Source organism: Ascaphus truei, unplaced genomic scaffold (genome assembly GCF_040206685.1).
Source record: "Ascaphus truei isolate aAscTru1 unplaced genomic scaffold, aAscTru1.hap1 HAP1_SCAFFOLD_1893, whole genome shotgun sequence".
In the NCBI taxonomy this organism is placed as follows: Eukaryota; Metazoa; Chordata; class Amphibia; order Anura; family Ascaphidae; genus Ascaphus; species Ascaphus truei.
Window position 1 is genome coordinate 1 of NW_027454796.1, and position 27,004 is coordinate 27,004.

The 27,004-nt window shown below is 40.8% G+C and overlaps 1 non-coding gene across 1 annotated transcript; it reads left to right on the forward strand.

Annotated features, from left to right (window-relative positions):
• Positions 1 to 10,048: 10,048 nt before the first annotated feature.
• LOC142477041 (U2 spliceosomal RNA) lies at positions 10,049 to 10,237 on the forward strand. Its single transcript, XR_012792143.1, has one exon. It is a non-coding gene; the product is annotated as a U2 spliceosomal RNA (small nuclear RNA).
• Positions 10,238 to 27,004: the final 16,767 nt, after the last annotated feature.

Below are 27,004 nucleotides of genomic sequence, written 5' to 3' on the forward strand. Positions count from 1 at the left end.
TTCAGTGAGAATTTTCTTTAACCACAAGAAGGCCTCTTCGCAGGCCGGGATCAGCTCTCTCCACAGGGAGTTTTGGGGTCAGTGTTCTCTGGCGGTCGTTATCAGGGTAAATATTCAACAATCCATGCAGCACTTAGGCGATGCAGGTGTATCCTTCCACGAATCTTCTATTATAGCCTCAGAAACCCAAGAATGATCAAATTCTACCACATTTCCTGGGCGAGGCCAGTTTACCACTACTTCTACTTTGACGGGGTTGGTAGCTACACCTTCCGCGATACTATATGACCCACATATATGACTGACGTTTGGCAAAATTTACACTTATCGAGTGACAGCTTCAATCCTTCTTGTTGTAGCCGATTCAGGACCTTCAGGAAGCATTCTTCATGTTCCTCTAGCATTCGCCCAAAAACGATAAAATAATCCAGATAAACTAGACACTCTCGTGGGTTCATGTCACCTATGGTTTTCTCCACCACGCTGTCAGGGTCTCCTAGGCCTCCTGCCTAGCCATAGTTCTTCTTTGTCCACTGGGTGTGCTGCTGTCTTCTGTTTCCTCTGGGTTCCTCTGGGTGTGCCTGTCTGTCTTCTTGTTGCTCCTGTCTCTGCCCTTTATAGCTTCTGCTTCCTGGTTTGTTCAATTGCCTTTGCTTCAAGTCAGACTCCTATCGCATGCCTCTGTCTTTGATTCTGATCTGTTCCTGTACCTGTATTTGTAGTCTGTTCACAGTAAAGGCCCTTGCTAGTAATCTGGCTTGTCCCTGTTTGTCCCTGCTCCCCGGTCTCAGTCCCTGCTCCCCGTTCTCAGTCCCTGCTCCCGGACCTGTCCTGTCCCGCCTGTCCTGTTCCAGTCTCCTCGTTGCCGACCTCTGCTTGTTACCTGACTTCGCTACCTGCCGCCTGCCTCGGACCCCTGCTTGTTACCTGACTTTGCTACCTGCCGCCTGCCTCGGACCCCTGCTTGTGACCCCTACTTCGCTTCCTGCTGTTCCGGCCACCGAGATCCTACCCGCCACAGGATTCTCCCGTGACACATGTGCTGAAATGTTGCTGGGGCCCCGCAGATGTCCTGTGGCATCCGGGTAAACTGATAGAACCCCAAAGGCAGATGACCGCTGTCTTTTCTTGGTTGTCTAGACTCATGGGGTTTTTGGTTGTCTAGACTCATGGGCACCTGGTAGTACCCAGAAAGTAAATCTAGTACATTGAACCATCAGCTGCTAGATAAGGCATTAAGAATCTCTTAAATTCAGGGTAGAGTATACTGAACCGGTATAGTTCTGCGATTAAGTATGTGATAGCCCACGATCCATTTTTCTTCTGCATCACCACAATGGGTGATGCATATGGATCACGGGATTCAGTTACAATGCCAGTGGCCTTCATTTCTTTCAGAATGTCCCTAACATTCCCAATGTCTCTGAGAGCTAGGCGCCTAGATCTTTCACGAAAGGGGGTGGCATCACTCAGACGAATAGTGTGTTGGGTGCTTTTAGCACACCCCACATCCATCTCACTGATAGAGAACACTTCCTCCCATTCAGCCATTTTGGAATTAAGACCAATCAAATGAAATCTCCTTCTCCAGACTCCTTATAGTCTCCTCCATGTCGGTAGTGGTGAGTCTCAAAATCGAATTGTAATTTAGGAGAATGTCTGTCCACAGAAGCAGTGTTCACTTGGACCAATGGTCGTCAAGGGATGGATGTTTCCCAGATCTTGATTGAAGTCATTCTGGACAGGGTAAAGAGAAATACTCTGTACACTGGCGACACACTTTATTCGAGCTCGGCTAGTCCCACGAATTTGGGTATACCCGGGTGTATTGAGGTTTGTGACTGTTTTCTGCCCGAGTGCATTGGGTTATTTTCCAGGCAGGGATTGAAGCATTTTATTCCCGCTGGCTGCAATACTGCACAGTATATATATATATATATACTGCATTACAATTCATGAATTTATGCCATCTGGTAGACACGCGAAGCATTGCAGCCTATTAAATCCTAATCATTATCATTTAACAGATCAGCCGCCCTTCAGCCAGGCATGAACCCAGGCTGGGAAGCCAAACGCAACGGGGCTTGTCAGAGGTGAGGAGCGGCGCATTCCAGGCATCTGCCAGGTACATACTGGGTATTTGCTCGAAAAAAGTGTGTCGGTGCAGTATGCACTGCAAATCGAGGGGGAAACCTGGATTTCCACTCTCACTTCCGGCACCACCTTCCAACCTCTCTTCTCATCCTCTTCAGGTGCCGACTCCAGTGAGAAGAAGCAATCACTCCCTGCATCAGGAGCATAATAGCTGGCCCTGGCCATCAGGTGCCACACTTGTCCTGGTAGAATCTCAGTCACCCCCTTGTCCTGATTGAACAATCTCAGTGTGAGTGTGTGTGTGGTAGCGCTACATCTTGCTAGGTTATAGCTCGGGCAATGTTGGTCTAACTGCTTTATGGAGACAGACTCTTTGTCCCATGGTGCAGGGCCTCCAACAACACTCACTTCACCCCTCACCTCTGGCCATATTGCACGTGGTTCCCAAAGATGAAAGGATGTGTCCGCATCAGTCCCTCCCGCGTCAGCATCGCCACCGAATGTCTTACCACAGGAAAGGTCCCTACTACTGGCCAACCTAATACACAGAAGCTATGGGAGAAGGGGCCTGTCTGGGGCGTAGTGGAATTCTGTCCTATTCCTAGGAGACCTTATTGCCTCCCAGGACAGCCTGCTTGCTTCCTTGCTCATCAAGCACTGATTCCATCATTGGTCATAGTTCAGATGTGTAGTTCGGACAGTATGCCTCCTCCAATATGGCCGCCGCAATCGCTTGATAAAAATTCTGATGAATTACATTAGTGCCCCCAGAGGCCAGGAGGTATACCCTGTCACATTTATATTTCAGTAAAGAATTATTCTACCTCTTGAGGTAGAATATTTGGGTTGCTGAAAATATATATATTTTAGGAGGATTTTAAAAGAATTATGCTCTTGTAAGTGGGTAAAAGAAAAAGGTTTGTGAGATACTGTAAAATGAACAGCTTATGTGGATTCATTTTTTATACTTTTAGAAGAGCAATTGCGTGCTGAGTAGAAGATGGGATGTATTCTTAGTGTATAAAAATAAAGTTCAGATATGACTTTGACTCTTGGCTTCAAACAAGAATGAGAAACTCCAGTAGAACCTTAGCAAATATTTGTTCAGCGTGTACAATATGCATCATCTACTGCCAGTATTCCTTACCGCGTACGGTAGATTCAAATCAAACAAAAAGTAGTTATGGTAACATAATTGTTTACCAAAACAAAAAATGTAATATAACAGCAATCTTAAATGTCAATATGAATCAGAATGCATTTTTTTAAATATACATAAATGTTTCAATGAATTCTTGAATAACAATGCCAAAACCATGTCAGCAGTACATGAGAAAAGTATGGAACACTTACATTTGAATATTTTCAGTACTCGTTTGTGTCTGTTTTGTTATGGAGATAAAGACTAAAGGTTTCAGACACATATCTCAGGTTTATCCTTTGACAAGTAAACTCACATTTCTGGTTGGGTTCCCATCCCCAACATGTTTTTCCAAAGGAATAGTTCCTGAAATGTGAACTAAATGTTATCGTTTGCCTGTACTGTACAATTAACCTTAAATGTTCAAGTTAATAAGATACTTAGGGGGCTATGCACTAAGCTCCGAGCTTTTCCGTCCGGCTGAAAAAAAATAACCTGTCCGATAAAAAGTGAATCCGGAGGCGCGATTCACTAAGCCCTTCAGCCTATTTTCTATCGGACGTACGAAAAACTTGCTTATCGTACATGCAAGCTTTTTCCCCCTGCTAGCGTACTGAAACTTCACGGACGATAGCTGATAGAAAAAAAAAGCCGCATGTAACATTTGCATGGAGATTTGGCATTTTCATGCAAGGCTGTTACAGGCGATCAAACACAAAATAAATACATTTTAATAATAGTGTACATGAGCAGGGTGGTCTCTGGAGCTGGACCTCATTGGTTTCAGGTCCGGGGACCCCCTACTTCAGGAGAACAGGCCCCGTTATGGGGTGCCGGTATCCCCTGCACTTTCAAGCTTCAGCGTCACATGACCGGGACATTTTCATTCTGCCGGGGATACCGGCACCCCATAACGGGGCCTGTATCTCCTGAAGTAGGGGGTCCCCGGACCTGAAACCAATGCGGTTCAGCTCAGGAGACCCCGTGCACATCAACACTACTGTCAAAACACACATATCAAAAAACAATAATTCCTTACCTTAGCGGCTTTCTGCTATGGTAATGAAGCTGCATTAATGTACATTTTAATAATAGTGTGCGGGAGCAGGGGGTCCCCTGAGCTGAACCGCATTGATTTCTGCCTCAGAGAACCCCTGCTTCCGCATTACAGGCCCCAGTATGGAGCATCAGAGGGCAATGTTGCCGCCATCTTTATAGCGTCCATGACGCGACGTGGACGCTATAAAGATGGCGGCGACACTGGCACTGATGCCCCAAACCGGGGCCTGTAACTCGGGAAGCAGGGAGTCTCTGAGGCAAAAATCAATGCGGTTCAGCTCAGGGGACCCCCTGCTCCCACACACTATTAATAAAAATACATTAAAGCAGCTTCATTACCTTAGCGGCTATCCGCAAAGGCAATGAAGGGGTTAAGGCAAAATAGCATGTTTATTGGGGACAATTGCCCCCAATAAACATAGAGAAGGAGAAAAACTGGAAGAGCACTACTGTAGGTATCAAAAAAGTAGAAAGGAGGGTGCGTATCCCATAAAAAGATTATTTATTGGTCATGGAAAAACAGGGCAATGGAGAGTCCTACCAACGTTTCACGCTTCACAGAGAGCTTTCTCAAGGTATACATATCACAACTTTATTAACATATATATAGACACAAACTGACATAACCAGCCAATACTCACAGCTCACATGCGATCCACTTTGATTGCTAATGGTCTTCTGATGTGTATACACATAATCAGTATATTCAGACACAGAGACGACAGTGACTAACTCCGCCCCGAACTACCAATCCGGAGACATGCGTGGTCTAGCAACCCCCAATTGTATCATTGATTTGGATTGGATTGTAATTGGTTTAGGGAATTGATTAATTGATTGATGGTACATTTATTTATGTTTACTTGCTTAGTTTCTATTTGATTTTGTGTATAGTATTGCATGTTGTCCATAGTGTATTTTATTTTGAAATTGATTTTGCATAGTGTTACATGATGCACATATTAATTGCATCATGTACACACTCACATGCAATTGTTTGACATTTGATATATATATGTGTCTAGCTGCTGTTTTTTTGGGAGAGGAGATATCATTTATTTTTAAATGTGCTGCTGGATTAATTTTAAGATGCAATGTGCTGCTGGTTTAATTTTATTATGTGATGATTATGAGATTCAGATTTTATGTTTTTATTTATGCATGTTTATGTAATCCTTAACCATTTATTTGTATATTGGTGGTATATATGTATATATATGTGTATATATATATATATATGTATATATATGTGTATATATATATATATATATGTATATATATGTGTATATATATATATATAAATATATATATATATATATATATATATATATATATATATATATATATATATATATATATATATACAGTGTTCGACAAACATATACATTTGCTCGCCCCGGGCGAGTGGATTTAACCCCCGGGCGAGTAAATATTGGCCCAAACAGCACACGTTTGGTACTAGGTGGCGAGTAGATTTTTTTGTGTGGCGAGTAGATTTTTTGGTGATTTGTCAACCACTGTATATATATATATATATATACAAATAAGACCGCGCCTTGTGATGTGAACCAATCCCCAGCTGAAAGGTATATCAGCCAACACTATATGAACCAATTATGTGGGGTGTGTTGGATATCAATCAGATGATGTAACAAAAAAGACCCAAAATTAAAGTTAAAAAAACTTAAGAAAAATATAAATATAATATAAATGTATGTCTATATGTTGCTGTGATGAATAAAACTGAAAGGAGTAGCATTTACCACCAGTGGATGGGTCAAGGGAAAAACAAAAAACAGAACAAAGTGGGACAATAAATAAATGATAAATACAAAAGCATAAACTGTTGAGCAAAGTCCAAAGTGATATGGATCAGTGGTAAGATCTTGCTGCAACCAGGAACATGCTGCTTTCCACGGGGAAGCAACGAATTCCAAGCCAATCTGTACAAAAACACACACAAAAAAAAAAACACACAAAAAAAAAAAGAAAGCGCCCGATCCTAGTGCAATATGTCCAAAAAAATACACATTTATTTCCCTAAAAATAATCCAACAAAATGCTAACTCACAAACAACATATTAAAACAAGCGTTTTATGAGATATACTCATGCACCGGACGAGGATACAGCTACTCAGCTCACTCCGTGTCATCACCGCACGGATCTGCAGGGCTCCACTGGGTCTCCGTCCAGCAGGAACTCAGGAAGCGACACTGTTGTTCAGATAGTCCTCCGGAAACAAAGCTGGTGTAAAACAAGTTCCGGATACAAATGTGTACTGTATCTGAGCTGGAAGTAGTTGCCTCGTTCATGTATTAAATCCAAGATGCAGAAGGTAAGTGTCCACTTCAGCAACGCAACATACACCCTACGCGTTTCTTCACATTACATGATTTCATCAGGGGATGGATCTAGGATGTAGCATCATTAGTATATATAGATAAAACAATCCTATCAGAAGAATCTAGCTAATTAATTTGATTAGTACCAGTTGAGGAAGACTCATGTTACATAACCCTTTGTTTACCATACAAACATAATGCTAGTAGGTTCACAGCAATATTATGTGACAAACAATAAATGACGAATGAAAAAATATATATTGAATAAAAAATATAGATAAAACCTATCGTTATATAACCAGTCCAATAAAAGCAAAAATATATATATAAATACCAAATATAAAGATATGAAAAAAGTCTAATAATGACTCCATAGTGTTTGTATGGAATCTATATGGAAACTCTCCCTCTCTCTCATGTGTTTCAATGCAACTAAGCAATATCTATTTGGTCTGTGAATACATTGCTGTTAGACACAGAGCTATGTAAAGGTGCAGTATATATAAAAAAAAAAAAAAAGAGGGAAATCTCTTTGGTATATAAATATGGGAGGGAGGGAGGGAGGGAGAGAGGGAGAGAGGGAGAGAGGGAGGGAGAGAGAGAGGGAGGGAGAGAGAGAGACAGAGAGAGAGAGAGAGAGAGAGAGAGAGAGAGAGAAAGAGAGAGAGAGAGAGAGAGAGAGAGAGAGAGAGAGAGAGAGAGAGAGAGAGAGAGAGAGAGAGAGAGAGAGAGAGAGAGAGAGAGAAAAAAAAAAAAAAAAAAAGAGGGAGGGAGGAGGACTAAAATGAAATACCAAAATGTATATAAACACAAAAATTATAAAATAAAAAATATATAAATATATAATGCAAAGAATAGACATTTGTATTTCGTAGTAAATAATAAATATAATAAATGTAGATTAGAATAAATTGTCCAATTTGGTCAGCTCAGATATAGATTGAAATAGCTTGATGACAATAAATGCTATTCATTTGAGAAGGGCTTGTATGAGAGAACCAAATTAGTATAACCAAACGCTCACTCTAAGATTAAGTCTATTTTGAATTCTCATTGGAACATCTTGCTAAACGATCCCATTATTGGTAACAGATTACCTTCCAGGACGCCAGTCGTGTTTCAAAAAGCTAGGAATATTAAATCCCAGTTGGCACCCAGTAGACTAAAGGGCGTTGATCAAAAATTGATTAAAAATAAACAACCATCTAATGGCAATTTTCTTTGTAAGCGTGCTAGATGTTTAACTTGCAAGCATTTGAAAACATCAAATTCCATCTCATCTCATTCCAATGATTCTTCACACTTAGTCAAAGGACACATCGATTGTCTAACCTCCTTTGTGGTCTATGCCTTTTCATGCCCATGTGGTATTCAGTATATCGGAAGAACTGCACGCCCCCTAAGTACACGGTTCCTAGAACATCGGAGAAATATTCTACATGGGTTACAATCTCACAGCTTGCCTCGCCACTATCTATCCAAACACAATCAGGATCCTACATCATTGGCAGTTATGGGTATTAAAGTCATTAATCCCAATTTACTAAATGGAGATAGGCATAAACTTCTAAACTTACGGGAGACCTATTGGATCTATGTTCTGGGGACTTTGGCTCCAGATGGCCTAAACGACTGCATTGATATTAGTACAGTAGTGTAGTTGGCGATGACATAGAGGTCTGGGTTTGACATGTTTACATGTCCCCTCTGTGTCAGTCTCGTGAGGGTCTCATCTTGCACATCTATTCAGTATCATATATATTTTTATAGGAAAAAAGAGGATACCGGCACCACAATGATAAAATAATGGAAAGACCAAACCATAAGTCTATAGTCCAAATGGAGTTCTTATATAACTGGTGATAAAGGAATCTCACATCAACGGAGTGCAATATGTGGGAAAAAAGAAAAAAACAAATTATGGTGCAGTATGCCAATCACTGTTAGCTAAAATAATGACAGACTAACAACACAAGATAAACAAGACAAACAGACGAAAACACACTAGCAAGGCTGAAGAATAAAACAAAGCTAATTTATTAATACTGGATACTAGGAGGGTTATAGATATAACACGCATCCGGAGGGGTAAAAGTGAAACCCTACTCACAAGATGCTGGACAAATACAGGCAACAAGCTGGAATCTTGCTGGTGATCTTCCAAGATGGTGACCCGAGCGCTCTCACTGGCGTCCCCACGTGACAGGGGTAGAAGGGGAGTCACACAGACTACGGGATTTCCGGGAAGATGTGACGTCGCGCCTCACGAAACTCCCAACGCTGACGTTCCTCCTTCACTCCTCTTCCACAGCTACACCACGGCTACACCTGCTGAACTGCAATGTCCTCCACGGGCCAGACAAGGCTCTAAAACACTCAAATACTTCCCGACGCGTTTCGTGCGCATGCGCGCACTTCTTCAAGGGATGTGCCTACCCCTTAGACTTGATGATATAAATACTGTCAGTCCTTAACTCCAATTGGTTAATTAGTGATTACAATAATTTTAACCCCATGTTGGACATATTCAGGGTGGCACATAAATGGGCCAATGCTAGACAGAAATGACAAACTTACATAAACAAATACATATAACAACATTAATACATTAATCCATAAAATCACATAAAAGGGTTAAAAAATAAATAAATAAATAATGAGAAGCATATTCAATACATTGGATCATAGAAAGGCTTTTAGTTCAAAATCTATATTCACCCCTCTTGGGGAGAGGGTTTTTAGTTCATAGATCCAGTATGCTTCACGCATACTGGCCTGCTGTAATCTACTCCCACCTCTTGGATTAGCATCAACTAACTCAATAGCCTGAGTAACCATAATACTGAGTTAAGTTATGGTGAGTAAAAAAAGTGACAAAAACCCTCCACAGGATACTCACCATAACTTAACTCAGTATTATGGTTTGGCCTATCCCATAAGCCTCTCTTGCATTCCCAGTAAAATCAACCCCACACTGATGAGACCCATCAAGGTCGAAACAGCTGTCTGTGGGTGGTTTTCTGGGTATGCACCTTAACCCTGGCTGTGCTCGAAGCTGTGACCATGCAGCAAGCTTAAGCCTATAGGGAACCATGTTAAAAATGGTTATTGAGGCAAAAAGTGACACTGTGTGCTCATTTGCATGTCATTTCCCAGAATTCCTTGCTGCAGTGGAAGTGCTGTATGCTGGGTGATAATGGGGAAAGGCGGGGTTGCAGACCTGCCTAAGACATGCAAATGAACATACAGCTATATTTGCATATTTGCTTTCCTGTGGAGGGTTTTTGTCACTTTTTTTACTCACCATAACTTAACTCAGTATTATGGTTTGGCCTATCCCATAAGCCTCTCTTGCATTCCCAGTAAAATCAACCCCACACTGATGAGACCCATCAAGGTCGAAACAGCTGATCGCTTCTCGGCCTTTTGGCTAAGATCAAGTGTAGTGTCTGTCCTGTGAAGGATGGCACTGGTTGCACCACTTGGTCTGGTCATGGGCTGAGGCCGCGGATGCAAAGTAGCCCGGGCTTTTTAATCTTGCACCCCAGGCCTGGATAACCTGGTGGAGTATCACTTGCTGCACTGTGGTTGGTCGTTTTGGCGTCCGGCCTCCACTTACGAGCACTTGATCTGCACAGATTTTTTTGCACCGTCCCCTATTTTTCCCGCACTTTGGCCCCCCTTATTGCCTTCCGCTGAGGGGACAAGCCAAATTATTTTTTCACCCGCCTGGCCTTGCAAAGGGCCGGGCGTGCACTCGTGCACATTTTTTTGTGTCGTCTGTCAGAGCACTTCCTGCACTGCATCACACAGCGCACAGGAGCACTTGCACTATGAACTTTTTTTGTTTGTTGGTGTTGGGTTATAGTCACCCTTCTTTCATCGGAGAGCGAGAAGACTAAGTGCTGGTCGGTGGTCACCCCTCCTTCGGGAAAAGACTACGGTGGGATAGTAGGCGTACGCTGAAATCCCTAAAGACTTGGACCCTCCTGCGGCGCAGCTGCACTAGGAGGGAACGAGAAGGACGTCGGACTCTTCGGAGGAAGACGTCATGGAACCGGACTAGCCTACTCTTCGGAGAAGACTGTCACATGTGGAGCGCACCTGGTCTCACTTGACCACGAGCACGGTTTTTGAGGTGGAATCACTTTTTCACCACCCGGGCTACAAAAAAAAAAAAAAAAAAAAAAGCTGTCTGTGGGTGGTTTTCTGGGTATGCACCTTAACCCTGGCTGTGCTCGAAGCTGTGACCATGCAGCAAGCTTAAGCCTATAGGGAACCATGTTAAAAATGGTTATTGAGGCAAAAAGTGACACTGTGTGCTCATTTGCATGTCATTTCCCAGAATCCCTTGCTGCAGTGGAAGTGCTGTATGCTGGGTGATAATGGGGAAAGGCGGGGTTGCAGACCTGCCTAAGACATGCAAATGAACATACAGCTATATTTGCATATTTGCTTTCCTGTGGAGGGTTTTTGTCACTTTTTTTACTCACCATAACTTAACTCAGTGTGTATATATATATATATATATATATATATATATATATATATATATATATATATATATATATATATATATATATATATATATATATATATATATATATATATATATATATATATATATATATATATATATATATATATATATATATATATATATATATATAATATGGAAAAGGGGAAAACACAGGTGCAAACTGTTAACTAAATAATAAAATATGAGCATGAATAGACTGGGGATATATTAGAGTCCTTGATTTCTCTGAAACAAAATAGAAAAGAGACAAAATATGGTGAAGTACGTTTTGTAATGGTCAATGTGGAAAGGTAGATCGCCACTTACTAAGTAGCAGAAGTATACAAGCATATAGGATATAAAATCCTCTCCGTCCTGCTGCCTGGAATGATGGTCTGCTTCCTCGCCACGTGGAACGCCAAGATTCTCTGTGGTAGGTTTCCTCCGCCTGCAGCTGCCCTCCTGAGCTCCCTGGTTCCTCCTCTGATGTCGCGATATTGTACTGCTGACGTCACTCGGCCGAGATTACAGCCGTAACTCGGGGATAAAGTCCAAGGGATGCACAGATATTAAGGGAATTATGCTAAATGTAAATTCTAGATAGGGGATGCTAAGAAATATTCAAAAGCCTCTATATATATATATACCATAATACTGAGTAAAGTTATGGTGAGTAAAAAAAGTGACAAAAACCCTCCACAGGAATGCAAATATGCAAATACAACTGTATGCTCATCTGCATGCAGCAAGCTTAAGCCTATAGGGAACCATGTTAAAAATGGTTTTTGAGGCAAAAAGTAACACTGTGTGCTCATTTGCATGTCATTTCCCAGAATCCCTTGCTGCAGTGCAAGTGCTGTATGCTGGGTGATAATGGGGAAAGATGGGGTTGCAGACCTGCCTAAGACATGCAGATGCACATACAGTTGTATATATATATATATATATATATATCCCACTGTACAAATGAATGGGGTCAGGGTGGGTGAACCCCTTAATTATTGTTGCGGTTATTATCCGCTAAGGTGATTAAGGAGTTAACTGGCATTTGAAAATAGTTGCTATGTTTTTTTTGCCAACGGTGGCCGTTTGATGCCCGGATGCCCACCATGGCCAGGGAGTAAATAGAACTTAATTTATTTATGCTGATTTATGTGTTTAATAATGGGCAAATAATCTATTATCCATACCTGGATAATAGTTATTTTGCCCATTACTGTACTGTATGTGTATTTATGTATTTAAATGTATAGGACAGGTTTATTTTTTTTACATACAGGGTTGGTTCCTTTGGTCTGCGGGGACCACTTTCCACGGGTGCCAGGCTGTGGGTCTGACCCGGGGCTCCCAGACACCCACGGGCCTACCCACGGGCCTACCCATGGGGACCCCATTGTGGCCCACGGTGACCCACGGAGACCACCTGGTGGACAACGGCGCCTGACGGGGACCACCCGTAGGCCTCCAGACCCTGTTTGGAACCTTTTTCTGGGCAACTGTGAGGTCTACGGACACCCATCAGGCCCACCGGGGACTCCCGTGGGCCAGGGGTATTAACCCTGTATGTAAAATAATAAATCATGTATTTATGGGGGGGCACAGGGGGCGGGTTATGTATTTAATAAATATAATGATGTTTATTGTGGGGCTGTGTATTGTTTTTATTGTGGGTACTGGGGGTGGGGGAAGGGGGTATTGGCCCCAAGGGTATGTGGGTAGGCCTCCCGCCTGGGTAGTAGGTGATGGTGGTTAGGCCTCACGGTGTGGGTAGTGAGGGAGGATGTATAGGCCTCCCGAGTGGTGGGTGAGGGTGGGTTAACCCCTTAATGACTGTAGCGGTTAATGACCGCTAAGTTGATTAAGGGGATAGGGGACATTACATTGGCTCTTTTGATTGTTTTGTATGTTTTGCAGCACCGGAGGGACGTGGGCAGGATGAAGATGAGGATGAATATGGCCTTCATCGTGGGTGCCTGGAAAAGGTAAGTGTAATATGTATTTACTGTATTTATTGTAATTTATTTGTATTTTAAATGGACAAATGCATTATTATCCATATGTGGATAATAGTAATTTTGCCCATTACTGTATTGTATGTGTTAGGGGCCGGGGGGAGGGGGGTGTATTTAGTTAGAAATATTGTTTATTTTTTTTGAGGTACAACATTGGTACCGCAGGCCTGCGGATACACCGCGGGGTCAGCCGGGGACACTCTCCGGCCTGTTGTATGGATGTTGCGCCTGCAAAAATGTAAACAAAGACAGTTTTCAAAGTCCTGATTCTTTTCCGTCTGCCTTGGGCTGGCGTGTTTTTTTTTCGGCGGGTTTTTAAAGAACGATCTCTTAACGTAGCTTAGAGAATCCCGCAGAAGGGCAGAAATCAGCTTATTTAGCTGATCGTACGTGTTTGGTGGGACTTAGAAAATTTTCAGGAAAAAACCCAGTTTAAAGACGTAAAGTGCCTATTAGCGCTGCTCTGTGAATCGCGCTGAGCGGAATATCACATTTGCAAAGCACTTTCCGCTCTTAAAGCCACTTTACGGAGCTTAGTGCATAGCCCCCTTAATCACTTTGAGTTTGAGGATTAATAGAAATCCAAAATGAATCCCTAACATTTATTATTATTATTAGTAGTAGTAGTACTAGTAGTAGTAGCAGTAGCAGTAGTAGTAGTAGTAGTAGTAGTCGTAGTAGTAGTAGTAGTAGTAGTAGTAGTAGTAGTAGTAGTAGTAGTAGTAGTAGTAGTAATAGTAGTAGTAATAATTGCTAAAGCTATGAAATCACCTACGTTTGATCAATTAGTATGTCACGTTTTGACAAAAGCCTTTTTGAATAGAAGTGTTAGGACAACAGTTGAGCAAAACAATGACTGTATGCAAGTTTGATGCATATTGGATGTTTGTGGCTGGTGAACAGGTCTTAAAGATATGAAACGACAAAAACTACTAAAGTGAATTTCTTACTTAGCCAGCACCATTCATTGACCCCAATTGTCAAGAAAATGTTGGTGCTTTATTCTTTTCTGCGTACCTGATATACCAACCATTCATACTGTATATGCAACTAAATTGCATTAAAAAAATAAAGGAACTCAATAAGAAAATACATCATTATTAATTATTTTTATGTGTGCATTTATATTGTGATGAGGATGTATCCCAGGAAAAGTGTTGGAGACAGATGGAGGATTTCAAGACGGCAACATCAATAGGAATATGTCAAGCAAGGGAGGTGTTTATACACAGTGAGGAAGGGGAATGTATGCTCACCCCCAAAACACTAGATTGTAGCCAAAAGATTGAAAATAAACTGATATATTTAGCTACTGGATTCTGAATCTGAAAAGAAAATATGGTATAATCTGATATAGGTAAACCATTTAGACAACAAACTAAACACACCTGAGGAAGACATCCAAGCAAAACACGTTAAGTTATGTGGAGAGAGAGGTCTACATCTGAAGCCAATCAAACGATTGTACCGATGAAGATGTAAAATGCGTAAAGACAAACCAGCTGAGTCCTCATCTCGATATTGAGGGTTCCGTACTATACCACTATGTTTCGGTTTCCATTTTCTTCATATCCCACGATGGATGGGAGTAGATGATCTACTATTTTAAGAATCAATTCCTATTATCCTTAACCTGAAATGCCTGAATTTTACATTCATATGTGAGTGGATGTAAATAGAATTATTATTTTTCATCCCATCTTCTTGATTACTAAAATATTCAGTTTTCAGTATATGTTTCCCCCCACTTGTACTCATATGGTTGCCCCCCATTTTGTGATAATCAATATATTGCTGAAAAACAATTATATTTTGTTTTTGTCCAGTTTTCCCAGCTAGAATTTTACAAAACAAAAGTAGCACTATACTGTGTAATCATCTCTGTGTTCATACACTCTAATTTTGTCCTAATTAGAAATATTTACTAATCCTTACAATACAAGATACCCATTGTGAAGGAAAACCTCTATGATATAACCAAACACTGATCGTTCCAATGGTTTACAACAAAGCCCTATTAGACTTATTATTATCTCACCCGACCAACTACATCTAAAGAACAGAAGTGAGCAGTGTTTTCATATAAATACTTCTTTTGATTACTAAAGATAGAAAACTCATTGGAACCACATTGCATTTAATAAGAAGCTGAAAATGTTGTGTAGTGTAATTGTATCCTTAAAAGTGGATTTCCCAGCAGTTGGTATATTTTTGAGAAAATTGTTATTTATATCCATTCCTGAAAATGTAATAATGTACATTCAAAATACATCAAAAGATATTCATGTATTAGATAAGAATGTGATGTTGAACTGATCTGAGAAGTCAAAATATGAGACACCGGTACCTTTCTTTTAAAGTGGGTTAAGAAAACGATAACGGCAATTTCCAGAATATGTAGAATATCTTGTAGCAAAAGTTTTCTTTTTATTCAACAAACCTTTATCTATTGAGGCCATATAGACATAATATTTAACATTACAATATCACATGCACAGTATAAAGATGTATGAAGGTCTTCAACATACTTTTTTCAATGCATTTCATTTTGTATTTCTGGCAGATTGCAAAACCGGAAGTATATAGACTACAGAACTTCCTCCTTCATTGGCTGATTTTATGACTCTATTCTTGTTCTCTTTCAATTTTGTTAAAGCTTGAATTTATTGTCTATTAAAATTATTATAAAATATGGACATGTTTTCTTTTTAATGTCTCCAAATCTTCCTGTTCTAGCGTTTGAAATACTTTGATGAAGCTCCCTTTTCAAAAAACTCAGATAAAAATTAGATGTATTCTTTAAAGTAGTATGTATTTATTCCCTAGTATGACATAACATTATGTTCCCATCATTTTACATCTCCATTTTATGTTTATAAAAATACTTTTTAATTGTCAATACATTTATTGTATTTGCATTGAATCCATTAAATCTATTTGATGAGTAAGGGACTTGATTTTGCACCGTCAAGTTGATTGATTTAGATTAAATAGATCTTGTCATTTAATATATAAATAGAATAGAGGTGAGAAATTTCAATAACGAGGTTGTTTATAATAATTATACTGTGGTCATTAGCTACTGTACCATCATCCAATATGGCAGTCTAATGAACCATATGGACAGTTTCGCTGGATAAGGCTCAACTACTCTAGTGAAATTACTTTGAATAACAGGCTAGTTCTCTAAAAGAAACGTTTAGAAGGAAAAAGGACAAAAGCGCACTAATCGATGAACTATATGAGAAAACAAAACAATGAAAAAGAAGTGATCTGATAAAATATAAAGATACAAAGATTATTGTAGTGGAAACTGAGACGGTTTTACTTATTACACCAAATAGTAGCCAAGCACAAAAAAGTTAGAAAATACTTACCAAACATGGGGATATTTTATTAAAAGATCAAATGTTAAAACAATTCTTACCCCCTTAGCCACATGTTATTTTTTTTAAAAGCCAGAAACCTCAAAAATCCGATTGCTCCAAGCCAGATCTTTAAGAAAGAGAAAGAGAAGGGATGGTTGAATAATAGACTCAAAGGATGTTATAAGTGTTTGAAATGTAGAGGATGCACATTTAATGAAAAAACACCAAAGTGTAAAAGGGATTTTTTTGAGTAGTATTGATGGATGAAAATACAATATAAAAGATTATATATTATGGGATAATGGTCATGTTGTTTATTTGCTTATTTGTCCATGCAACAAGTACTATGTTGGTGTCACAACAAGGAAATTGAAAACATGGATAGCCGAACTCATTAGGAATATTTCCAATAGTTTGGAGATATATAGGTATTCATATAGTCAGACCCAATAGTAGCGGTGGGGATAAAATCAAAGCTATCTTTCCGTTAGAAGCCTCTTTGATTTATCAATTAAAACATTTTTAAACATTGAGCTATATCAAGTTTCCTTTAGTTAGTATGACTCCTATTCGAGGGAGTTTGCCTTGTTCAATTACTGCACTGTTCTTGTCGCATGGATTAATTGTCTGTATTGTATGCACATGTTCAGGTGCTTTGTATTTGTCACTGTTATTTGAATTTGTCCATCAGTATTTGATATACTTTGCATTTAGTATATTAATATATATCTAGTTCATAATTTCTTATTGTTTCCATTGAATGCACGCACACAAACAGAACTTCCATCGGCAAGGACTTTTGTGAGTAATGCAATATACTCTCCATCTTGGGGGCATCATATTGGATATAATATGTATGTTTAAGAACTTTCTCCTAGAGGCTCATTTTGTGCTTCTAAAGTGTTGCTTGTGGAAAACTATCCTGTGATTTTGGTGATTGCTGCTCACTCAGCGGGTCCTGGTTCCTGGTCAAGCTAACCTCAGAATATGCTTAATTGTGAATGCACATTTTGCCCCTTAATCCCTGTCTGGTCTTTTACTCACGTTACTGGAATTATTGGAAGTATTATAATCCTTAGCCTCCATGGAAGTTTTTTTTTTCATCTCATTAATTGAATATTAACACAGAAAGCTTTAACTTTTTCAAGTTACAAGTTTAACTTCATGAGTTTTTGTAGTACTGATATTGGACTTTGTTTCCGTTTCTTCTTTTGTTTCCATTGAATAGTGTTTTAATTCCGTTGATATTCCATATTCTTGTTCCTTTCCCCCATTGCTTTTTATTTTAGACTATTTGGTTTTTATCTAGCCCCCCTTTTATAAAGAGTCTGATTTCATATTTTTGTGTTATTGTTTTCATAGTCCTATGGTTTTTGTTGTTTCAATTGATGTTATACGTATGTACTGTAGATTTTACCATTTATTACTTGCCTTGGGAGGGTATATAAGGGCCACTAGTGTAAGAAGCAGCCTTCGTCCTCACCCCTGACAAAGCTAGGGTGAAATACATTGGATGGTTACTAGCACAGGATGGATGACTGAACCAGAAGCAAATATCATGAATTCGGAAAGTCGAGATCACGTCACGTGGAAGGAGGTTCAGTTGAACACCATGGCAGTCACATTGAGATAACTTTTGCTCTAAGTCTCTTGCACTCAAAACGTGAAATTATAATTTGTATATTGTGAGTGCAATGTGCATCTCTTATCTTAGTAAAAGATATATTAAATTGTATTATGCAAAATGTGCTGTTCTTCATTTCCCTTCTCCCGATCTTCTCTGAGTTCCATCCTGAGCCCTGTGCGATGTCGCAGTCGGCGACTGTGGGGATGTGTCTGTGTGAAGGAGGGAATTTTGGGGGGTATTGTGTGCATATGTTTAGGGGGGTATTGCGTTTGCATGTGTGTGGGGGTATAATGTGTGCCCAGTGGGGGGGCGAGGGATTGAGTACGGGGTTGCTTGTGAGAAGGGGGTGATTGAGGGAGAGGAGGAGACATTAATGATAGCAGAGGGGGAGAGTGTGAGACGTGGTGTAAGAGCGGGAGAGGGAGAGAGAAAGGGGTATAGAGAGAGAGGAGGAGTGTATGATGGGGAGAGGGATGAAGAGTTAGAGAAAGAGGTGGGGAGAGAAATACATTGGGACAATAGAGGTGAGTGAGAGAGAGGGTGTGTGTAGGAGAAAGAGCGATGGGCTAGCGGAACACGTGGTGGGGCCCCTAGTAGAGTCCCAGTGAAAACTGTAGTCCTGGGCCCAGGGAAAGCTGTCCGTTGTCCTGCTTGCGAGTTCCAAACCTTTGGAGTGGGGAATCCTCCTTTTTTCACAGATCACACTACTGTATGTTTTTTTTATTTATCATTTAGGAAAAATAGTTGAAGAACCCCGGCTTAGAACAAGTCAAAAACGGCACCAACAAGGCTGTTAAGTATGTGTCTGACAATGTACTATGTGTACTGGCTTGTTTGCCCCCCCCCCCCCCAAATGGTAACAGTGAAAACATATATATTTGAAATTCACTGGCAAGTTGGCAACTACTGTATCACTGATAATGGTGGTGGTGGTGGCGATGGTGGTGGTGGAGGTGGAAGAGCAAATAAAGATGAAGAAGAATTTACCACAAAATTCTATTTGAGTTAAAAAATATATATATAGTTTTTTGGGGGGAAAATGTTAATTCTCAAAACAGTTAAAATTATCAAAAGTTCAAAATTCCCATGTAGAACTTTCGTGTAAATGAAAGTTCACAAGCAAAAGTTGTATTTTTTCTTACAGATTTGCCAATCTCTAGTCGACAACTTGACACTAGTGGGTTGTGGGGGTAACATGCCATGGCAAGGGCTGGCACTGGGGGCTGCTTATTCAGTTAGTCTCTGACTCTAACAATTCCCTCACAAGCAGTTCTGCTGGTACCATTGCGCACCAATAGATTAAGGCCTGACCAGATTTTTAAAAAATCACACCTGCCCCTCATCAGGTTTATATAGTATGTGTGTGCTGCTGTTTTTGAGGCTAACATTTTCTTGCAAATGATGTGGCATTGGCTGCTGTTGCCAAATATGTTGAGGAAACCTTCCTTTTCAATGCATTCATTTTAGTTGCAGACGGCTGTTGGGGGTCGAGATCAACTGCTAATGTTTTAGTAGTAGCAATTCTTAGGGGCCTATGCAGTAAGCGTTGATAAGGCACTTATCGACCATTTATCGGCCAAAATGCCTACTCAGATTCAGAAATTCTTAATAAGTGGGCGATAACGGCCTGTATCGGCGGAAAAACTTTTGAACAAAATCAAATCGCAGATTGAGCGGTGATAAACCACTTATCGACACTTTTCTGAATGTTCATAAACATGCATGATTCTAGTAGCCGCGAGTCGGCGATTGCCACCTATCGCCGCCTATCGTGGCCCTAAAATGGTGATTTTCTTCCCAAATCCAAACGCCAGAAAAAGTTGGCAGATTGGTGGGGAGAAGCGTCGATAAGGTGGCGATACGGGATTTTGAAAAAATGTTGGCCTTTTTCCTGCATTGGATTGATGCCGGGGGTCTCTGGAGCTGATACCCATTAATACCAGCACCGGGCCCCCCGGCATGCATCCGATGCAGAAAAAAAGCATTTACAGCCCACTTCATTACCTTAGTGTGTGGGCCCAAGAGTGTCTGGGGGTCCCCGAGTCAACCCCACAGGTGTCTGAGACCCTCGGGTGGTTACCACAGGGTTCTGGGGGCCCTCGGGTTGTCCCTACAGGTCCACAGGGCCCCCACAGCTGTGGGGCCCCCGGTTCGTCCCCGCAGGTGTCCCCTGTGGGTCCACAGGTGGTACCCATGGGCGTTTTGGGGTACTCAGGTTGTCTCCATAGGTTCTCGCAGACCTAAGGTACCAACCCTTTATGTTAAAAAACAATTACTTGGGGCGCCCTGTGGTCTAAATAGAAGACATAGTACAAAAAAGAAGAGCTAACAGTAGAATTAGCCTTAAATTAAACGTGCACAAATACAACCGTGTATTAATAACTGGAGGCTGAAAAAGTCCCTAGGTATCCGAGAAAGCAGGTAACTGAAGCCGTCCATAACTCAGCACATATAAATGAAAAAATGAAACAACATAGTGTAATATTGTAGGGAGACAATGCCCCTGTTCTAATATAAATAAATGAATATTGTAAAACGGAAAACAAAAAATAATAAACAAATTATATATGGAGTGATTGAGCAAGCACTAACATTAAAAATAATTATTTATTAAAGACAAAAAATTGATAATGACAAAAAATAACACAGCATTAAAAACATCCTCTGCTCCTGCGTCCGGCAATTATAAGAATCCTACTTACAAACTGCAAGTAGTTCAAGCGCAGTAAAGTAGAATCTGACAGGCTGCTCCTCTGCTACAGATTTAGGACCGGGATGTCCTCTCTCTCTCCTACCTAGACCCGCTGGGTGTGTGGAAAGGACCACCGTCTGCTAGGGAGCTGGTTCCATTAGCCGTCAGACCTCTCCTGTCCGCAGTCTCCGGCTCACTGCTCCGCCTCTATCTCTCGCGAGAGAATCCACCGTCGGAAGGGGCTGGTGCTGCTGTTTGGCGCCAGAGATTTCACGATCAGGAAGGGTATAGAGATGTGTGTGCGGATGGCTGAGACGCAGGGTGTGTGACATCACCCTACGCGTTTCGTGGATTGATCCGCTTCTTCAGGGGTTAGATGTGCGGTAATAGTTCCTCCGCTTTTGATTAAATAGTCCCAAGAGAGTCCACAAACATAAAAATCATGTGGAATCAATCATTATAATCACAACTGGCCTGCTCAACACTTAATGTCATAAAGACATATTAGTTATATAACCACATAAAAATCATAATACAATTCAAAAATAAACTGATAGTTAATGGAAAAAAATTATTAAAAATAGAAAAATGAAATTCATAATAGAATATCAATGGTAATGGTGTAATACTCTTGGTAATTTAATTGGTGATGTTAGTAGAAGGATATTACCTCCATTGTAATTAATCTGATATAAAATACCAACCTTTAATTGGTCTCAGAAATAATAATATTTAAAAGGTCGTATTATTACCTTTACCATTGTACGTACATGGCTATACATAAAATCAATTAAACATATGTATCCAGAACCTAACCAAGCTCTAATATTTTAAAGAACATGGATAGATTTAGCAATCTGGGATGCAATAATGCTAATGAAAAAAAACCTTTATATTCTCCTAGAGATATCCCAATGGGAACATTATACATATGGACATAGCCATAATTCATGACTCAAAGGAAAGAACAAATTGTGGAGATTCCAAAGGGGATAATACAGATTTTAGGGGCTTAATCCACCTGAAATGGAGCTATACTAAATTCCACGTTAAACCCCTGAGGGGCAGTGTCTTAAGCTCGTAGATCCAGTATAGCTCCCTCCTGGACCCACTATACCCACCCTGTACCCATTGAGTAGAATAGTGTTACATCATACCCATATAATAATATGGACATGATAAGCCTCTATAGAATTCAATGGGCACCTTAATCAAAATAAATTAATGCTCCAAACACACAATAATAAAACATTAGAAAACTAAAAAAACACACAATTCACATAATAAAAACACTAGCCAGCTAATGCAATTAATAACCAGATCAACAATGAATTAATTAAACCATTAACCAATCAAAAAAATTAATTAATAAAACAACTCAGAATTATTTCAAACAGTAACCAATCTAACCAATTAATTACAAAACCAACTCAAAATTAATAGTAACATTAACCAATCAAAACAATTAATTAATACAACATTAATGAATTAATTGAAACATTAAACTACAAAGAAAAATGAAAAAAATATCAGAAACAACCATTAAACGTATTAGCCAACACAATACATCATTAATTAAAAATGAAAAACAATCGCCAACATTTTATTTCAATAAAGCAGAAAAATACCAAACAAAGACATCCACATAATCCCTAAAGTGGTACAGATTAATATATTATCAGTCAATGTGCCACAAAAAAACATTAAAAAAAACAACCAATGTAGAAACCTTTAAAAAAATACATTTACAAACATTCAATAAATTACTTACCATTAGAAGCGCTGGCCCTCCGACTCCCGGGGAAACAGGAATCTAACGTACCTTCAAGGCCTCAAACAGCATCCGATGCCATTCGGCATGAAGATCCAGTTCAGGTACCCAAAATCTTCTTTCTTCTATCTTTAATCAGCTTCTTCTACTGCTGCGGCCGAGTTTATTCGAGCATTTGCCCGTTCTCGGCCGCAGCAGTTACCTGGCGCGCGCCGGAGGGTGCCGGGCGCGCGCCGAAGCAGCGGAGGAGAGGCCCGCCGATCGCGGCTTCCCCCTCTCCTCTCCGGGTCCGCCGGGTCCCCCGGAACCCCCTGCAGCCGTCCCCCACATCGCGGGACACCAGGGCTCCCTCGGGGAGCCCTGGACGCGCGTGCAGGGGGCGCAGGCACCCGATGAGGCTGCCACATCGGTGACGCGCGGCACGCCGAGGGGCTGCCACTTGCGAGCCGGGAAATCTCCCGGCTTGCGGAACTGGCCACACTTCAATAAAGTGTGTCGCCAGTGTATCTTCATCTGTCATTATTTCTTGATCTTCTTTATCTTCTGTCTTCATCTGTCGATCCATAAAACCCCATGTAGATCCCAACCGATGTTGTCTCGTCGTCTTCTTGGGCTCAAATGAGGCTTCACGGCCTTAAATAGGGCTTGTGACGTCACATTTTGGCTCAAACTGGTTTAACAGCCATCTGATTGGCTGTTAAAACCATGTGCCGACTTTTTTTTATTTTTTATGACGTCACTTAAAGGGTATGATGCCAGCCAATCAGAATGGCTGTGCTTCATTTGCCTTTAAGATGATGTCACTAAGCGACGTCACATGGTATTTCAGCCAATCAGATCGTGGGAACCAATTCCACAATCTGATTGGTTGTTGTCCAATATAGTGATATACGCTATGCCTTAAATGCACTTTACTGCACTCATTTTTTCTTTTCTTTTCAGAGCTGCTGCACTAAAAAAGGAAGAGGGGGCGATGAGGGGGGAATCATGTGTAAAATTATTGAACTGTGTGTATATTGTAGCAACAATCATTAATTTACCCAAACCCCCCTCTCTCAATGACAATGCAGCCAACTCGAAGAAGATAAAGACAAGATTGTACATTTGTATTATTCATGATTACATTATGTGTATTTGTCATTTTTCAATGATTATCCAGATTAAGTTAAAAAAAAGTACAGAAAGCAATGCAGCCATTACGAAGAAGATAAAGATTGTAAATTTGTATTATTCATGATTATTTGTATTTTTCATTCTTCCATGATTATCCAGATAAAATAAAATAAAAATCTTCTTTAAATTAACGAGAATCATTGAAACACCCCACCCCCAAAGAAAAAGAAAGAATGGCAAAAATTGTTAACTTATCAAAAACATTATGGTTTCTTTAAATCAGTCCTTCAAAAACGGATGTCTGGTTTTTTTTTTTGACTTGAAATTCACTTTGAATGTGTGGGGGATTCTCCAAGAAGGGCTTATCACAGATGAATTGCTTTGGGGAAGGTGTGGATAAGCATTCCAATTCACATTGGTTTGTTTGTAAGGCTTTGTGTGTGAAGTGGTGGGAGGGGAGGTGCTACAGTAGCAGTGTGTGCGGGATTAGTGGTTCAGAGAAATCTTTTGACCAGCTGTTAAACCCATCCCATGTCGAGAGAAAAAAAAAAAAGGAATGTCTGTTATCGCACTTGCGCATGCGTGTGTGAGAACCTTGGGGGACAACATGGCTCAAGAAAGTCTCAATATATTTTCACGAATGGCTCTGTGTGGGGGGGGGGGGGAGGTGTGGAAAAGCATTTCTATTCACGTTGGTTTGTTTGTAAGGCTTTGTGTGTGAGGCGGGGAAAGGTGCTACAGTTACTACCGGCCCTTAAATTAAAAATGACAGAAGAACTACAGTACAGTACAGAATGCAATGCAGCCATTACGGAGAAGATAAAGATTGTAAATTTGTATTATTCATGATTAGTTGTATTTTTCATTTTTCCATGATTATCCAGATAAAATAAAAAAAAATTCTTCTTTAAATTCACGAGAATCATTAAAACACCCTCCACCCCCAAAGAAAAAGAAAGAATGGCAAAAATGGTTAACTTATCGAAAACATGGTTCACATTGTGGTTTCTTTAAATCAGTCCTTCAAAAAGGGATGTCTGTTTTTTTTACCTTTTTTTTAAGTTTAAATGTAAATTGCAATGAGACATACACGCATGCGCATAAATGTGATGACACGCATATTCGTTTCAACAAGGTTCCAATGAGACATACAGGCATGCGCATAAAATAAAAATAGTATGAAAACAAGAGAAAGCCTAGCAAAAGTATTGATTAATAAATAATAAATAAAAAGGAAAGTGATGACACACATATGCGTTTCAACAAGGTTACAATTAGACATACTGTCGCGGCCGAGTTTATTCTTACTTTTACCCGGTCTCGGCCGCGACAGTAACCGGGCGCACGCCGGGGTGTCCCGTGCGCGCGCCGAAGCCTCGGAGGAGCGGTCCTCCGATCGGGTCTTCCTCTCCCCTCTCCAGGTCCGCCGGGTCCCCCGGAACCCCCCACCGCCGTCCCCCACATCGCGGGACACCAGGGCTCCCTGGGCACGCGCACATGGGGCGCAGGCACCCGATGAAGCGTGACCGCGCATCCGTGACGCGCGGCACGCCGAGGGGATTTGGCTAGCAAGCCGGGAAATCTCCCGGCTTGCGGAACTAGCCAAGTCAGGATAAAACATGTCGCCAGTGTACTGTCCCGGCCAGCTTTAACCTAAAGCGGCTGCCTCCGCGGGTTAAAAATAGCTACGGATGGCGCACAGCAATCTTCGGCGCCTTTTCCCGCGCCTCGGGCACTTTCAATAGTAAGCGCCATTAGCGCGCCATTAGCCGCGCGGGAAACTCCGTTTCAAACGGAGAAAAGCCCCGCGGTTAGCCCGCATTAAACCCGGCAAGCTTTAGAATAAAGCTGGCTGGGACAGTACTGTGCACGCATGAGCGGAAAAAATATTTTACATTCGGAAGAAGACGTGACGTTGTATTTTTGTATTACTTCTTTTCCCTTTATTATCCTGTAAACAGTATGTGTCCTCATATTTTTAATCTGTGTATGGCTAAGGAGCCTCAGACTATACAGTATGAACTTGTAACGTTAATCTCTGCTTCAAATATAAATCTTCAAATTACAATTACTGTACACACACACACTTGCAGAACTGTATGGCAGTATTGTGTAGGTTGAATTGCTATTAGATTTTTAAGACAACAACTCGCGATTGCCCACTTGAGTTTCTTGACGGTATTGCAGACAATGCTAAAATGCAATTTTTTGTACCCGGTAGAAACCCGAGTCAATGGCGGTACGGTTGGAAAACATTACCCGCCATGACAGGGGCATTCCGAGCGGTACACCGGGCAAAGTTTTAGAATAACGGCTGCTGCAGCTGTAAAATGTAGCGTTTATTATTGATTGATAAAACGAAGATAAAGACGGAGTGATTATAATGAAATCACATACAATTGTGCTCAGGATAAAAGTCAGACAGGGAGAGCAGGCAATAGGATGTAAGGAAAAATGAGTTTGTTGAAATGGTTAGAGAGGGGTAATTGAAATCCTGCTCTGGGTAATTGAGAGCGGGATCCCCTAATTAGTATGATTATAGTGCTATATGGTGTTCTTAATTAGCTACAGCCAACCAGATGAGAGTGCTGGTGTCTAGTGTTTGATAGTATCAAAAGTGGCATCTAATACTGTAAACTATCACAGCTGCAGTGAATATATAGCGGCAGTAGAACACTAAATGTTTGTCCCAATCTTCAAAAGTGGGGACAAAAACACTGTCTCAAACTACAGGCCAATCTCACTTCTCCCAATTCTATCCAAAGTTATGGAAAAATGTGTCCACTCCCAATTAAGCGAGTTCTACACCAAGACAAATTTCCCTAGCCAATTCCAGTCTGGGTTTCGTCCCAAACACTCCACCGTAACTACCCTGCTAAAAGTTTGCAATGAAATCCAGTGTGGAATGGAACGGGGACAACTCACTGGTGCAGTATTCCTAGATTTTGCAAAGGCTTTTGACACAGTTGATCATGCTATCCTGCTTAACAAACTCCAGAGCTCTGGAATAGGGAAACATGCTTTAAACTGGTTTCAGTCCTACCTATCAGGAAGATCCCAACATGTGTCCATCTCAGGCTCTAACTCCAACCCCCTGGATATCACCTGTGGTGTCCCGCAAGGCTCTGTTCTGGGGCCCCTACTCTTCTCAGTGTTCATTAATGATCTTCCCACAGCTTGTAAGGAAGCCTCAATACACATGTATGCAGATGACACAATCCTGTATGCACACAGCCATAGCCTCTCTGACCTTCAACACATACT